Genomic DNA, 14,938 nt, shown 5'->3' with positions numbered 1-14,938 from the left:
GACAGAATATGAAAAGAAAAAATTAGATTTGATGTCAGGAGAACATTCCTAACAATGAGGCCTATTCAAAAGTGGAATGAGCTGCCTTGAGAAATAATGGGTTTCCCTTCATGGGGAAGTCTTGAAAGGAGATGGTCAGTTGTCAGGTATGTCATAGGAAGGACTCTTGACTTGTTGGCTTAAATGCTTTGGAGGTCCCTTTCAACCTAGAAATCCAATGATTCTGTCATTAAGCATTACTCACATCTCTTTTTAAAAATATAATTTTATTGAAATCTTTTTTTCTTGCACATTATTTAGATTTCCCCCCCCATCCCTCTGCCACCTTCCTCCCAGAGAGTCATGCCCTATAGCAAATATTAAAAAAGAAAAGAAAATCATCAAAATTAATCAATACATTGGAAAAAAATATGTTACATGCAACGTTTCACACTGCCAGACAAGGCCATAAAGGAGTAGGGGAAGGTGCCTTCTCTTATTTTTTTCTTTGGGGACAAGCTTGTTTTTTATAACTGTAAAATTAATTTTCAGTTGTTTGGTCCTGGCTCTTTCATTCATGCCATTGTCATCGTCATGTTTCTTGTTTTTTTCCCAGTTCTGCTTAATTCACTTTGCATTCGTACATTTAAGTCTCCCCATACTCCTCTGTGTAATACTAATAATCCTTTACATTAATGCACCACAGTTTGTTCAGCCATTCTCCAGTTGATAGGCATCTATTTGCTTCTAGTTCCTTATTACCGGAAAAAGTTGAGCAATCAAAATCCTAGTGTATAAGGAAGTCAGAAACTTCCTTGGGGCATATGTGCCTAGCAGTAGAATCTCTGGGTCAGAGGATGGGTATATTAGCCTCTTTATTTGCATAATTTCAATTGCTTTCCAGTACGGTTGCACTGATTCACAGCTTCACCACACATCTCTCAATTTCTCCTATATTGCCATGAATGGTTCTCATATTGATTATGTATGATTTGTTTCTCTAGCTCAGTGCCAGGCAATATGAACATAAGAGAAATGGTGTTTACTCTGCTTATATCCCCTCCAGCACTTAGTGCAGTGCTGGGCACACAGTAGGTGCTCAATAAGTGCTTATTGAATGAATGGCTATTATTTCTCTCCTGGAGCTACTGAACCAGTTGAGTATCCCATATCCCCCTGCTGTGACTATTATAGCCTCTTGTTATCATATTTAAGATGCTCACAATTGCTTTTAATACCATGAGCTGTTTCTTAATTTAAACTATGCCTTTCAGAGACTTTTTCAAAGTTTTTTCTTCCCAGAGAAGAGCATGCTTTTGAAATGAAAAACAAAACAAAACTATCTTGGTTTTCCCACCTGGAATTTTTCTTTCTTATATTTTTTTTTTCCTGGCAAAATCAGAATTGGACGCATAGTTCAATTATATAGACAAATGATAATAGGTCTACTTACTTTTTCCATATAAATATTTACCTTACCCTCAAGAATTATTCTTTGATGCTTTGTTGATGGGTAATCTTATCAATATGTTCACTCCCCCTGAGGATGCAGATAACTATGTGACCCTGGGCAAATCACTTTAACCTCTGTGTGCTTCAGTTTCCTCATCTGTAAAATGGGAATAATAATAACATTTACCTTCCGAGATTGTTGAGATAATGAGATGATATTTGTAAAGTGCTTAAGGCACAATGGCTGGACCATAATAAGTGCTATATTTGTTGTTGGTTCAGAAATTTTTTTTCGGTTTTGTCCGACTCTTCATGACTCCTTTTGTGATTTTCTTGGCAGAGATATTGGAGTGGTTTGCCATTTCCTTCTCCATCTCATTTTACAGGGGAGGAAACTGAGGCAAACAGGGTTAAGTGACTTGCCCAGAGTCACACGACTGGTAAGTGTCTGAGGCCAGATTTGACCCATGAAGATGAGTCTTCCTGACACCAGGCTGGGCACTCTATACACTGTGCCACCTAACCGCTCCAGAAGTGCTATATAAATGTTCGCTATGATTATTACTATTATTATTATTATTATTATTATTATTATTATTATTATTTTATTATTATTTGCAAAGCACTTTGCAAATCTTTAAGTGCTATATAAATGCTGTTATTTATACTTTTTATGATGTGATACTCATCTCCCACCATCTTCCCCCAACACCCACCCTGGAGAGATTTAAAAAACCTGTTTATGTTCTACACCAACATTGCTCTTGGTTGCTAAGTCTCTCTGTTTGTTGAGGAGATCAAATGTTTTCTTACTGAGGGGTGGTTACTGGGCTCTTTTGGTCCTTGTTGTCACAATTGATTTCCACTAACCAGCTTTATGTTGGGCGGAATTGTAAAACAGACTGATTACAATGTGGAAGGCAAGATGGATAGTCAGAGTATTTCACTAGTATCCTTATCCCACCAGAAGAATCTAAGTAAAGTGTGTAATAAGATGGATGGAGCCCCATGGTATGGGAAGGCATGGATGAAAGTTATACAAGATGAGCAGGTATGGATAGGTTGTGATCAGAATCACTGTAGCGAATATCAAATCAGTGAGTTCCCAAGTCCATTTGAATAAAAATCTCCTAGCAGATGATTATAATTGGCAACATTTTAAAAAAACCCAAAAAAACACTTCCCACTCTTTGGCATCAACAGCTTGCTTAAATATGTCAGGTGGGATTATTATTGCTTTATAAGTAGTTCTAGATCTGGTAATGTTATGTGTCCTCCATTCCTTCCTGCTTTCTTCTCATTATTTCGCTTGAGATTTTAGACCTTCAGTTCCTCCAAATACATGTTATTTTGCGTCATTCTATAAAGTTACCTTTGACAATTTTATTGGAATATCACTAAATTTGTAAATTAATTTAGGTAGTATAGTAGTTTTTATTACTTTGGCAAGGCCTAACCAATCAATCTATCTGCAATTATTCATGTCCTTTTTTTTTCTTCTACAGAGTCTTTTGTAGTTATATTTATATTAGTCCCAAGGGTGTCTTGATAGATTAACTACCAAATAGCTTATGCACTTTGTAGTTATTTTGAATGTAATGTCTCTTTCTATTATTTCTTACTGGTTTTTGTTAGGTTTTTTTTTTATATAAACGTTAATAATTTGGGACCTTCATGAAGTAAGAAGCCCATTTTCTAGTCTAGGGTCAATAGTAATAAAGCCAACTTGGCCGTAATAGTAACATTAGTTATACAAATGTCTGGAGACATAATTTCAAGCCAATCAGGCAAAAGATACTTGGTAGGTTTGAACACCATTGGCCAAACAATGATTTTTGTCCCTGTTGAGTATCCCAGTAAGACATCGCTGGTATTGAGTTGCTGTGAACAACAGAAAACACCTCACCTGAGCATATTCAGATTCCATCAGAACACCCAAGCATCCTCCTCAGGTCTTGAATTCCCCCCATCTTTGGAAGCAACTTTCAGATTGTTTTCCAGTCCTATTGCCTTAAAGAATTATATAAATATTTTGTTATTATTATCATCTTCATTCATCACATTTTTCTCATGTTTTTTCAATGGATCTCAAAGCCATAGCTAGGAAGGGGCATCAAAAGCTTGGCTCAATGTATCTAAATTTAAAGGGCACTGACAATAATCTTGCTCTTTTAGCAACATAGATGTATCTTAGCTTTGTGCCAATTTAACAAAAAAAATTATAATTTAAGTAAGAGGCTACTACATGAAACTCTTGTGCTCTTTACTCTATTTGCCACACCCTGGTTAAGTTTCTTTCTAGTATTCACGATGGAGCCTTTATACCTCCCCTTCTTCCATGTGAATCAGTCAATAAACATTTATTAAACACCTACTGTGTGCCAGGAACTGCACTAAGTTTTGAGTGTACAAAAAGAGGTAAGAAACTATTCCTACCCTCAAGGAGTTTACAATCTAGTGGGGGAGCCAACAAACATATACAAATAAGTTATGTATAAGATAAATAGGAAATAATTAACAAAGGGAAGGCACTAGATTTAAGAGGGGTGGTGGAAGGCTTCCTGTAAAAGATGGGATTTTAGTTGGGTCTTAAAGGAATCCAAGGAAGTTAGACTTGAGGAGGAAGAACATCCCAGGCATGGGGGTCAGCCAGAGAAAATTCCAGGTGCTGAGAGAGGAAGTGTCTTGTTCATGGATCCTGGGTCCTCTGCCCACAGAGGTCAGTGTCTGGCAACTTTTGGGGCAGCCTGCCTCCCACTGGAAAAGTACTAATTAGGGTTCTATTATAGATAAGTGGAAGTTGAATAATCATTCATTTGGGATGATTTACTTTGGTGATTAATTCTGTTTTATTGATTACACCCTCAGATTCATTCATTCAGACATTCCATTCCATGATACATTCCTATTCATTCATTCATTCCATTCATTATACAGAGAGTGAGGGCTTGAATGATATGACCTCTAAGTTCCCTTCTACCTGTGAGATTCTGTGGTTCTCAATATGACCCTCAGCCTGAGGATGATCCTTTTGTAAACTTGATCCCCAAAGTGGCTTAAACTAGATACATCATTGCATCTTAAGAGAATGTGTTTGATCCATAAGTATGGATCAGGCCGGCTTAATTAAGCTCCCTTCCTGACGAACAAGGTTGATTCAGGGACAATTACAGACTGAGTAATATCCAAATGAGATAACCTATTTCAGGCTTTAAAGAACAAAATTGGTACAAAACCTCACTATATTCTGCTTGAAAAATTACTGGTAATTGGCTCAGATGAGGCCACAGTGAGAGGGAATGAAAACTAGCTAGAGGACAGGCAAGCCAACAATTACAGGGTCAGTCACTTCAGCTAGGAGAGGTCACTGGACACCTTGGTTATAGGTCCTTTGGTTGAAAGTCTAGTTAACAATGTCTTGTCACTACAGAATTGACTAGACCAGGGAGCACATCCTCTGAATGGAGCAATTTCCCAGTGATCTCTGACACACCGGGTAATAGGGATGATGCCTGGATCATCCAAAGCAAATGGGGAAGTGTCATGACCTAGCAAAGGACCTTCTGCTAATTCCACAGGCCAGTCAACCTCTTTTCACAGGGCATTTTGGTCTCATCAAACTTTCCCCTCCTTTCTGTAACGGAATCAACTTTTGCACACTTCTGACATTATCTACCTGTTTGAAATGCCCTGGGCTTGTTACTTCAAGGTCACTCATTGGGAGGCCCTCTCATTTCTGCTATGAGAAGAAGCCTCTGAGGTTTTTCTCTGAGTTTAAAAAACACATCTCTAAAGGGTGAATGTTGATTAGTCACTTCATTGCTCTGTACTTCAGTTTTCTCTTCTGTCCAATGAAGGGGTTGGACTTTAGGGCAGCCAGGTCCTGGAGTCAGGGAGACATGGATGCATTTCCAGCCTCAGATACTTCCTGTGTGGCCCTGGTCATGTCACTTAACCTTTGTCTGCCTCATTTTACTCAATTACAAAGTGGGGATAATAATAATAACACCGACCTATTTGTTTTGAGAATCAAATGGAATAGAGTGCTTAGCACAGTGTCTAGATGCTTAATAAGTCCTTCCTTCCTTCCTTCCTTCCTTCCTTCCTTCCTTCCTTCCTTCCTTCCTTCCTTCCTTCCCTCCTCCCTTCCTCCTACCCTTCCTCCCTCCCTCCCTCCTTCCCTCCTTCCTTCCTTCCTTCCCTCCCTCCCTTCCTCCTACCCTTCCTCCCTCCCTCCCTCCTTCCCTTTCCTTCCTTCCTTCCTTCCTTCCTTCCTTCCTTCCTTCCTTCCTTCCCTCCTCCCTCCCTCCCTCCTACCCTTCCTCCCTCCCTCCCTTCTTCCCTCCTTCCTTCCTTCCTTCCTTCCTTCCTTCCTTCCTTCCTTCCTTCCTTCCTTCCTTCCTTCCTTCCTTCCTTCCTTCCCTGGGTCAGAGGATAAGAACAAGCTTGGGGTAGGGGAGGCATATCACAGAAGGTTTGCATTCAATTTCTTTTAAAGTATTTTATTGAAGCTTTTTTATCTTTAATTTTCACTCTGAATTTAACAAAAACCAAATAAAATGGTCGTTTCCAAATACACAATAGAACAGAAGAGGATTGTACATTAAACTGAAGATCTGCAGTTTGCTTTTCTTTTAAAGTATCTATGTTCAACCTCTAGCTTTCAATTCTCTTCTCAGCCTTTCTTCTGTTCTCTTTTCTGAATTAAAAAAAAAAGATTACAAGATGACCTCCTCCTCCTCCTCCTCCTCCTCCTCCTCCTCCTCCTCCTCCTCCTCTTCTTCCTCCTTCTCCTTCTAAAAAGCCCTAGGAATTTTTCCTTTCTTGTTGGAAAAAAAGGAAAAACAAAGCTCTCATAAAAAGTATGCATAGTCAAGCAAAACAATGCTCATATTGTTATGCCTTTTTTTCCTCTTAATGTCAGCTATGGATTGCCCCATTCCCTATTGAACCCTCTCTTGTTACAAAGAATTATTAATGGAAAAAGAAAAGTCTGATACAGAGATGTTTCTGGTAATGTAAAAAATATGCTTGGCCTATTAGTTGCCTCCCTTTCTCTTTTCAGGGAAGGCACATGTCCTCATCTCTTCTCCAAGACCTTCCTTGGTTTTTCCATTATTCAGATTCAGCTCCTTTCTGTGATCTTTTCATTTGCATGGCAGTAGGCTTTGTGTGTATTATTCTCTTAGTTCTGTTTATTTCAGCCTGCATCAGTTCTTAAAAAACCCTTGCACATTTCTCTGAATTCCATGTCATTTCTCATTGTCCAAGAGAGCTCAAGTCAAATAGCTTGTCTTCTCAGTGATGAGGTTACATCATCTGCTATAGCAACAACAACAGCCACAGCAATCACTGGTGAGAGACAGGATGGCATTGTGGGTGGAGAGAGCTGGCCTTGGTCCTGATTAACTCAGTGGGAAAGGCCCTGGGCCTGGAGTCAGAGAATGCTGTTGTTAAGACCATCAGTCTGACTCTTCATGACCCTGTTGACCAACTGTCCATGGAGTTTTCTTGGCAAAGATCTGGAGTGGTTTGCCATTTCCTTCTCTAGTAGACTAAGATAAACAGAGGTTAAATGACTTGTTCAAGGTCACACAGCTAGGAAGTGTTTGAGGCTGTTTGAACTAGGACCTCCTGACTCCAGACCTAGTGCTCTATCCACTTAGCCATGCACCTGCAAATAGGGGTTAAGTGACTTGCCCAGGGTCACACATCTAGTCAGTGTCTGAGGCTGTATTTGAGTTCGAGTCTTCCTGACTCCAGGCCCAGTCCTCTGTGCCCTACAGTTTCCCTCAGATTCAAATCTTGCCTCTCATTTTCTACCTGTGTGACCTTGAGCAAGGAAGGCAGTCCTTGGGTTGCAGTTTCCTCATCTGGAAAATGAAGGTGTTGAACTCGGTGTCTTCTCAGTTTCTTTCAGCTCTACAACATCTATGAGACTATGGCTGTGGGGCCCTGGGTAAGTCATTTAATTTCTCAGTGTCATGTGCAACTCTAAACTTAGGTCTAAGTGGCAGAGCAAGAAGCCATCTATAATAGTAGAGAGAGTTTCATCATTGGAAGTTCTATACACCGATGAAAAATCACAGATTTAGCCTCTTAACATTCCTAAACTGTGTTTTTAGTTGTAGTTTTAGTTTGCCTAGCTGAACAATGGGCACTCATCTTGTTTCCAACACTTTGCTCCCAAAAAGAATGTTACTATGAAGATTTTGGAATACATGGGACCTTGGTTTCTGTCTTTGACTCCCTTGGGGGTGCTGCTGGTCTATTATAAAAGGAAACATACATTCTCTTTTGAAAAGCCCTTGGAGCCGAGCCAAAAGGCCAGTTGGTTTTCATCCTGCCACTGTCCAAAGAAAGGTGAAGAGGGGTGGGGTAGATGGGGGCCAAATAAGAGTATTTGACTAATAAATATTCACATTCATCTGGCCTTTGCAAATAAGCCTTTCGATTCAGTTCAGCATTCAAAGAACATGACATTATACCTGTTGGGCTGAGGAGGTTTGCCAAGGTCACCCATCTCTCTATACAACAAGTCTGTCAAACAGGAAGGAAAAATAATGTTAAGCATGACAACAACTGGCATGTATGAGAAGCTTTAGGAATGCAAAGTACTTTACATGAATTATCTCCTGCCATCCTCTCAATAACCCTGAGAAGTAGGTACTGGTGTTATTATTCCTGTCCTGCAAATAAGGAAACTGAGGCTCAACATTATGTGACATCCTTATCTATCAATGGTCCTGCTACTGGTAAATGTCAGAGGCAGAATTTGAACCCATATTTTCTGGATTAAAGGTCCAGCACTGTAGCAGGTGCTTTAAAAATACCCCCCCCTACTCCCTACTGCCTACTCCCCCCCATATATAGGAAAACTGAGGCTGAACAAGGATGGATTGTTTCCTAAAGACATATATTAAATCACAGACTTGATTAACAACCTTGACATATATGCTGATTCATTTTGTTTAGTTTCTCCCTCCATGTCTGGGGAATTGTGTCTTCAAATCTGTCTATCTCACTTCCCTCCACCCCCAATTCCAGAGATACCAAGTTCAGGGTCAGCTTTTTTTTAATTTATAATTTTATTTTATTTATTTTATAAATTTTATTTATAATTTATAAATTTATTTATTTTTAGTTCTCAACATTCACTCCCACAAGTTTTTGAATTCCAAATTTTCACCCCATGTCCCCCCTCCCCCCACCCCAAGATGGCATGCATTCTGAATATCCCTTCCGCTTGTCTGTCCTCTCTTCTATCTCTCTCCCTTTCTCTTATCCCCTTCCCCTTCTATTTTCCTGTAGGGCAGGATAGACTTTTGTACCCCATTTCCTGTATTTCTTATTTCCCAGTAGCATGTGAAAACATTTTTTTTAAACATATGTTTTTAAAACTTTAGGTTTCAAATTTTCTCTCTTCCTCCTTCCCCACCAACCCTCATTGAGAAGGCAAGCAACTCAATATAGTTTGTACATGTGTAGTTATGCAAAACACTGCCATAGTAGACATGTTGTGAAAAACTAATTCTATTTCCCTTAATCCTATCCTGCCCTCCCATTTATTCTATTCTTTCTTTTGACCCTATCCCTCCTCATAAATATTTATTTCTTATTACCCCCTTTCCCAATCTGCCCTCCTTTCTATCATCCCCCCTGCTCTCTTGTCCCCTTCTCCCCCTTTTTTCCTGTAGGATAAGACAAACTTCCATACCCAATTGAAAGCATATGTTATTCCCTCCTTAAGCCAAATCCTATGAGAATGAGATTCTCTCATTCCCTCTCACCTTACCCCGTTTCCCCTCCACTGTAAGAGACTTTTCTTTTCTGTTTTTTTTTTGTGAGATAATTTACCCCATTCTACCTCTCCGTTTCTTCTTCTCTGAGTATAATCCTCTTTCATCCCTTAATTTTATTCTCCAGATATGACCCCTTAATCTTCAACTTACCCTGTGCCCTCTATCTATCTATCTACATATACATATATACAATTTTTTCCCTCCAACTACCCTAATACTGACAAAGGTCTCATGAGTTATAAATATCATCTTTCCATGCAGGAATGTAAACAGTTCAATCTTAATAAGTCTCTTATGATTAATCTTTCCTGTTTACCTCTTCGTGTTCCACTTGAGTCCTGTATTTGAAAGTCAAATTTTCTATTCAGCTCTGGTCTTTTCATCAAGAATGCTTGAAAGTCCTCTATTTCACTGAATGACCATTTTTTCCCCTGAAGGATTATACTCAGTTTTGCTGGGTAGGTGATTCTTGGTTGTAATCCTATCTCTTTTCTCCTTGACCTGGGAACTCTGGAATTTGGCTACAATATTCCTAGGAGTTTTCCTTTGGGGATCTCTTTCAGGAGGAGATCTGTGGATTCTTTCAATTTCTATTTTGCCCTCTGGTTCTAATATATCAGGGCAGTTTTCCTTGATAATTTCTTGAAAGATGATGTCTAGGCTCTTTTTTGATCATGGCTTTCAGATAGTCCAATAATTTTTAAATTCTCTCTCCTGGATCTATTTTCCAGGTCAGTTGTTTTTCCAATGAGATATTTCACATTGTTTTCTAATTTTTCATTCTTTTGGATTTGTTCTACTGTGTTGTGATTTCTCATAAAGTCACTATCTTCCAATTGCTCTATTCTAATTTTTAAGGAAGTATTTTCTTCAGTAATCTTTTGGACTTCCTTTTCCATTTGGCCAATTTTGCTTTTTAGGGCATTCTCCTCATTGGCTTTTTGGACCTCTTTTGCCATTTGGGTTAGGCTATTTTTTAAGGTGTTATTTCTTCAGTATTTTTTTGGGTCTCCTTTAGCAAGCTGTTGACTTGTTTTTCATGATTTTCTTGCATCACTCTCAGTTTTTCCTCTCTTCCTTACTTGCTTCTCAAAATCCCTTTTGAGCTCTTCCAAGGCCTGGGACTGATTCATATTTTTCTTGGAGGCTTTGGATGTAGGAGCTTTGACTTTGTTGTCTTCTTCTGGTTGTATATTTTGATCTTCTTTGTCACCAAAGTAAGATAATATAGTCTGACTCTTTTTGTACTGCTTGCTCATGATCCCAGCCAATTACTTGAGTTTTAAACTCTTTGTTAAGGTAAGAGTCTGCTTCCAATGTGGAGAGTGTACTGTCCCAAGCTTCAGGGGTTTGTACAGCTGTTTTCAGAGATACTTGTAGGGACCTGTAAATTTTCAGTTCTTCCAAGGTGGTATGATAAGGGGCGAGGTGTTTACTTCTTTCCTGGCCTGTGACCACAAGTACTCCTTTTTGTCCTGTAACTGTGAGGAGGGGCTCCTCTCCACAGCCACTCCAAGCTCCACCATGCCAGCGTTCCTCCTCACCCCAGCACTGCCACCCAGAACTGTGACCCAGATCCAAACAGGGGCAAAGCAAGAGATTCCTGCCTCAGCACTGGCAGAGAGATCCCTGCAATCCCTCTCTGATCAGCCACTGGATTCTCCCTCAGTCTGTGGGCCGGAAGCTTGGGAAGCAGCTGCCCCACCCCAGGGCCACACTCTTGGGGAATGGACCTGAAATCCCAACTTCCTTTCTCATCACCGACAGAAACAGACTTTTCCCACTGACCTAAGTTGTCTTTGGCATTCATGGATTGAGGAGTCTGGAAACCTCCACAGCTGCCCATGATTCAGTCCTCTGAGGCCTGCTCCAGGTTCTCTGTGGCCGGCCTGCCCGCCCACGCCACGCTGCGCTGTGCTCGGCGCGATACACCTTTCTGATCAATCATCCATGTTGTCTTGGGCTGGAAATTTGTTTCACTCTGTCTTTTTGTGGGTTCTGCTGCTTCAGAATTTGTTTAGAGCCATTTTTTTATGAGTATTTGGAGGGTTTGGGGGAGAGCTCAAGCAAGTCACTGCTTTCACTCTTCCATCTTGGCTCTGCCCAGGGGCAGCTTTTACTGTGGGATAAAAGAGAACACAGTCGCAAATCTTATCCCTTGCCAGCCAGGGAGTGAAGGAGAGAGTGTGAGAAGTGGATTCATCTCTCCCCATAATTTCCCTTTGATATTTATCTACTGTAAAGAAGCTTGGATGGACCGCTGGAAGTTCCACATGGTCCTGGCAAACCAAGTTTGGAATCCCAGGAGTCAGGGGACTTTTGTTCAAAGCCAAACTCTGCCACTTATTGTCTGTGCATCTGTGGCTGAGCCATTATTCAATTTCTTTCTATGTAAAGTGACAGGATTTTAACTGTAAATCTATCATCCGATATTATCATCTGATAATAGGGGTACAAATGAGGGTTCTAGCTAAATTTTTTTTTTAAGTCATCAAACAAAATCGTTTATTTGGACTCCCAATGTTAGAGAATGTGTTCATGCCACCTTCAGCTGATCAAGCAGTTTCTGTTTTTCCTGTTGCAGGGCTTGAATCTGGGCTTTTCCCCACTTGATTCAGCTCTGGAGCCTAGCAATCTCCCCAGCTATCAGCAGAGCTGCTCAGAAACTTGCCTGGGCCTGCTGAAGGCTCTGGGGCACCAAGATCCCAAACCAGGTCAGGGCATCCTGCTCAGGAGATGCCACAGTGGCAGATGTTGGTGGGGTGGGCTGTAAAGGAGAGCCCTGAGATTGTGGCCACTTCCGAAGCACTGGTGCAGACCTGGAAGAGGGGAGCCATAGAGGATGCACACTGAAGGGGGCAGACAGCCTTGGTACCTGTGGCATAGGGAGTCTTGGAAAGGGAGAACCAGCCCTTCAGGGAGGCTGGGATCAGGGTTAGGGCCAAGCCCTGGGGAGAAGGGTAGGGGGTGGGATCAGGGTTAAGGCCCTAGCTAAAACCTTTAGAGCCAAGCTGCCCACATGATGATCTGATCCACATTTCCTAAACAGTCAATGAACTACAAGTCCAAATGCTCTGGTAAGTAATTTTGCCTATGACGTATATCTATGTGAACTGAAAGGAAGATGCTCAATGCTCAACGAGGTGACACATACTACCCAAGACCCTCTGTGATCTCCCGGTTCTTAGGCATCCCCATCTTGGCCACCTTACCCTCGTTATTTTGTACGTACTTTGTATTTGCTTACATAAATATACATTATATCAATCAACCAACCAACATACATTTATTCAACACCTATGTGTTGGGAACTATGATAAACTTCAGGGCTGGGAGTACAGAAAATGAAACAATCACCCTTCCCTTTCCCTACCTTCCCACCCCCAACTCTCCCAATCAGGTGAGGGCAGGGACTGTTTCATGTTTTTCTTTATATCCCCATATAACATAATAGTCCTTTATTCAGTGATGTAGAGAAAATCAGGGTGGGACCTGGGGTACCTACATGCTAGGTATCAGCTGTACCCTTCCCTACTTATGGGACTTTGGGTGATCACTTAACCTCAGTAAGATAGGATGAATCATATTCATTCTTCTCATGTTCCCAGTCACAGGATTGCCAGGAGACAGCCTGTGTGACTTCTTAGAAAGGAAGGTTCTAGGTGAATCCAAAGCATTATTAATAGCAGTGATGCTTTTCCATTACCCAGAGTAGGTGAATCTTTTATTTTTTTTTTTTGAGTTCAAGACTTTTTGGTTCAGAAGAACCAAAAACTCCTCTCAGGGAGCAATTCATTCATTTCCACCTATTTAAAGAATGCATTCAGACTTATTGTTATTATTAGTTTTACTTTGTTAAACTGTTTGCTGCCATCTCTCCTTCCTTTCAGCATACAAGATCAATCTTGCTATTACTCAAACCTACCATTCTTCTGTCCAAATTTATACAAGCCTAAGTAGTAACAGATATATTTTAATATCTTGGATGTTATCTCAACAACTGAATATGTTAGATTCCTCTGGTCCTTATGTTTTCTTTTATATGATCTTTGGTAAACAATAGATGGTAATTTAGTAGGAAATGACTCATAAGATTATGTATACAGTAAGAGCTGGAAGGGATTTTAGAGACCATCTGGTCTAACTTTTCATTTTACAGGTGAGGAAACTGAGGCATAGGGGGGTTAGATGATTTGCCCAAAGTCACAATGGCAGAGCCAGGATTTGAACCCAGGCCCTCTGATTAAAGTGTATCATGCTTTGCAATACTACACTGGCTTCTTTTGCTTTGCTTGGGGGCAGGGGAGGAAAGAGAAACCCGGGATAGAAATAATTTCAGTTAGGCTTAGCTGATTTTCAAATGCTCACACTCTGTTTCTATTCACAATTTGGCTAGATGTGAGTGGCTAAGCTGGTCAGTGATGGGAACTGTGAGTTGGCATCTATACAAAATCAGAGAAGTGAAAGAAAAATCTGGTTCAGTCAATCTCAATTTCTATACCCTGTTTCATGGAAAAAACAGCAACATAAATCATAAACTGGGGGGCAGCCTTTATTAACAGAATTATTCACAATGGCTGTCTACAATAATCATATTTACTTGTATAATTTCTCCTCTCCCCACTTTAATATATCAATGTAGACATGCTCTCTTTCAAAGGACTGTCTGAGGGTGTACCTGGATAACTTGTCATGGTAGTCATTTTACTTTGGGCCAAAATGTATGTACTTCTTCCAGCAAAGTTCTGAGTAGGTACTTCCAAAATCTGTGTAAGACTGTCCCATATTTGTCCCTTAATTGAATCAATCAATCAGACTCATGAACTAGGGCAGACAGGCAACACACATTTATCAAGTAGTTATCACTTGCCAGGACCTGGGTGAACAAGGCTTTGACACCTCCAGCTTTTTGATTAGGATCTGATAAGAAATCTGTTTGGATTGGTTGAGGAACTTGGTCACACTCCAGGGGCTTTTATAAAATCAGTGAGCTAATTTAGAATTAAGAAATCAGACATCTAGCAGCATTAGCCAAGCCCCTGAGAAAGGAATAGTTTGGGGTGGGGGAGATCATCTCAATTATATTCTACAGATGCACTTTAATCCCTCCCAACTCTCCAGTCAGGGGAGGACTTCACTTACTTCAGAGGACTGGAGCACTTGGACTTTTTTCCATCAGCATCTGAGCATTATCCCTGGACAGCAGCAGCTGATAACAATGCCTTGTGAATTAAGAATAAACTAGGCACCCTGAAGAAAGACAGATTCAAGAACCTAGCAGAAAATCCACACCAAACCTAAGGGAAATATCTTGAAGACTCTAGGACAAATACTTCCTAGAGCTTTGAGACACCTGCTTTGCCACATGCACTTAGACCTTGAACTTACTTTTCCTAAATTCTGTGTGTTTTTATAGGAGTATGTAACGGAGTTTAATTTGGTTGTTTCAGTGGGAAGAGGGAGAAGCGAAGGGAATTTTGTACCAATTACTGTACCATAGTCAATGCCCATTTATTAAAGTTCACAGAGTCTGGTTTATTAGTTGATATCACAAACTGGTGGTGGAAGAACACAGCTGTGGGTTTGTGAGCTATCTCCCAAATATTCCACAACCCCTTAAAGACTACCTTTAGGGCCCTGAGGTGGAGATGTAAATTAGCCTTACTCTGAGGACCCGACTGGCCAGGGGGAGTTTTGGAGAGTAT

The sequence above is a fragment of the Phascolarctos cinereus genome, unplaced genomic scaffold (genome assembly GCF_003287225.1).
Source record: "Phascolarctos cinereus isolate Bilbo 61053 unplaced genomic scaffold, phaCin_HiC Scaffold_5;HRSCAF=322, whole genome shotgun sequence".
NCBI classification, from domain to species: domain Eukaryota; kingdom Metazoa; phylum Chordata; class Mammalia; order Diprotodontia; family Phascolarctidae; genus Phascolarctos; species Phascolarctos cinereus.
Note: the sequence above shows the minus strand (reverse complement) of the source record.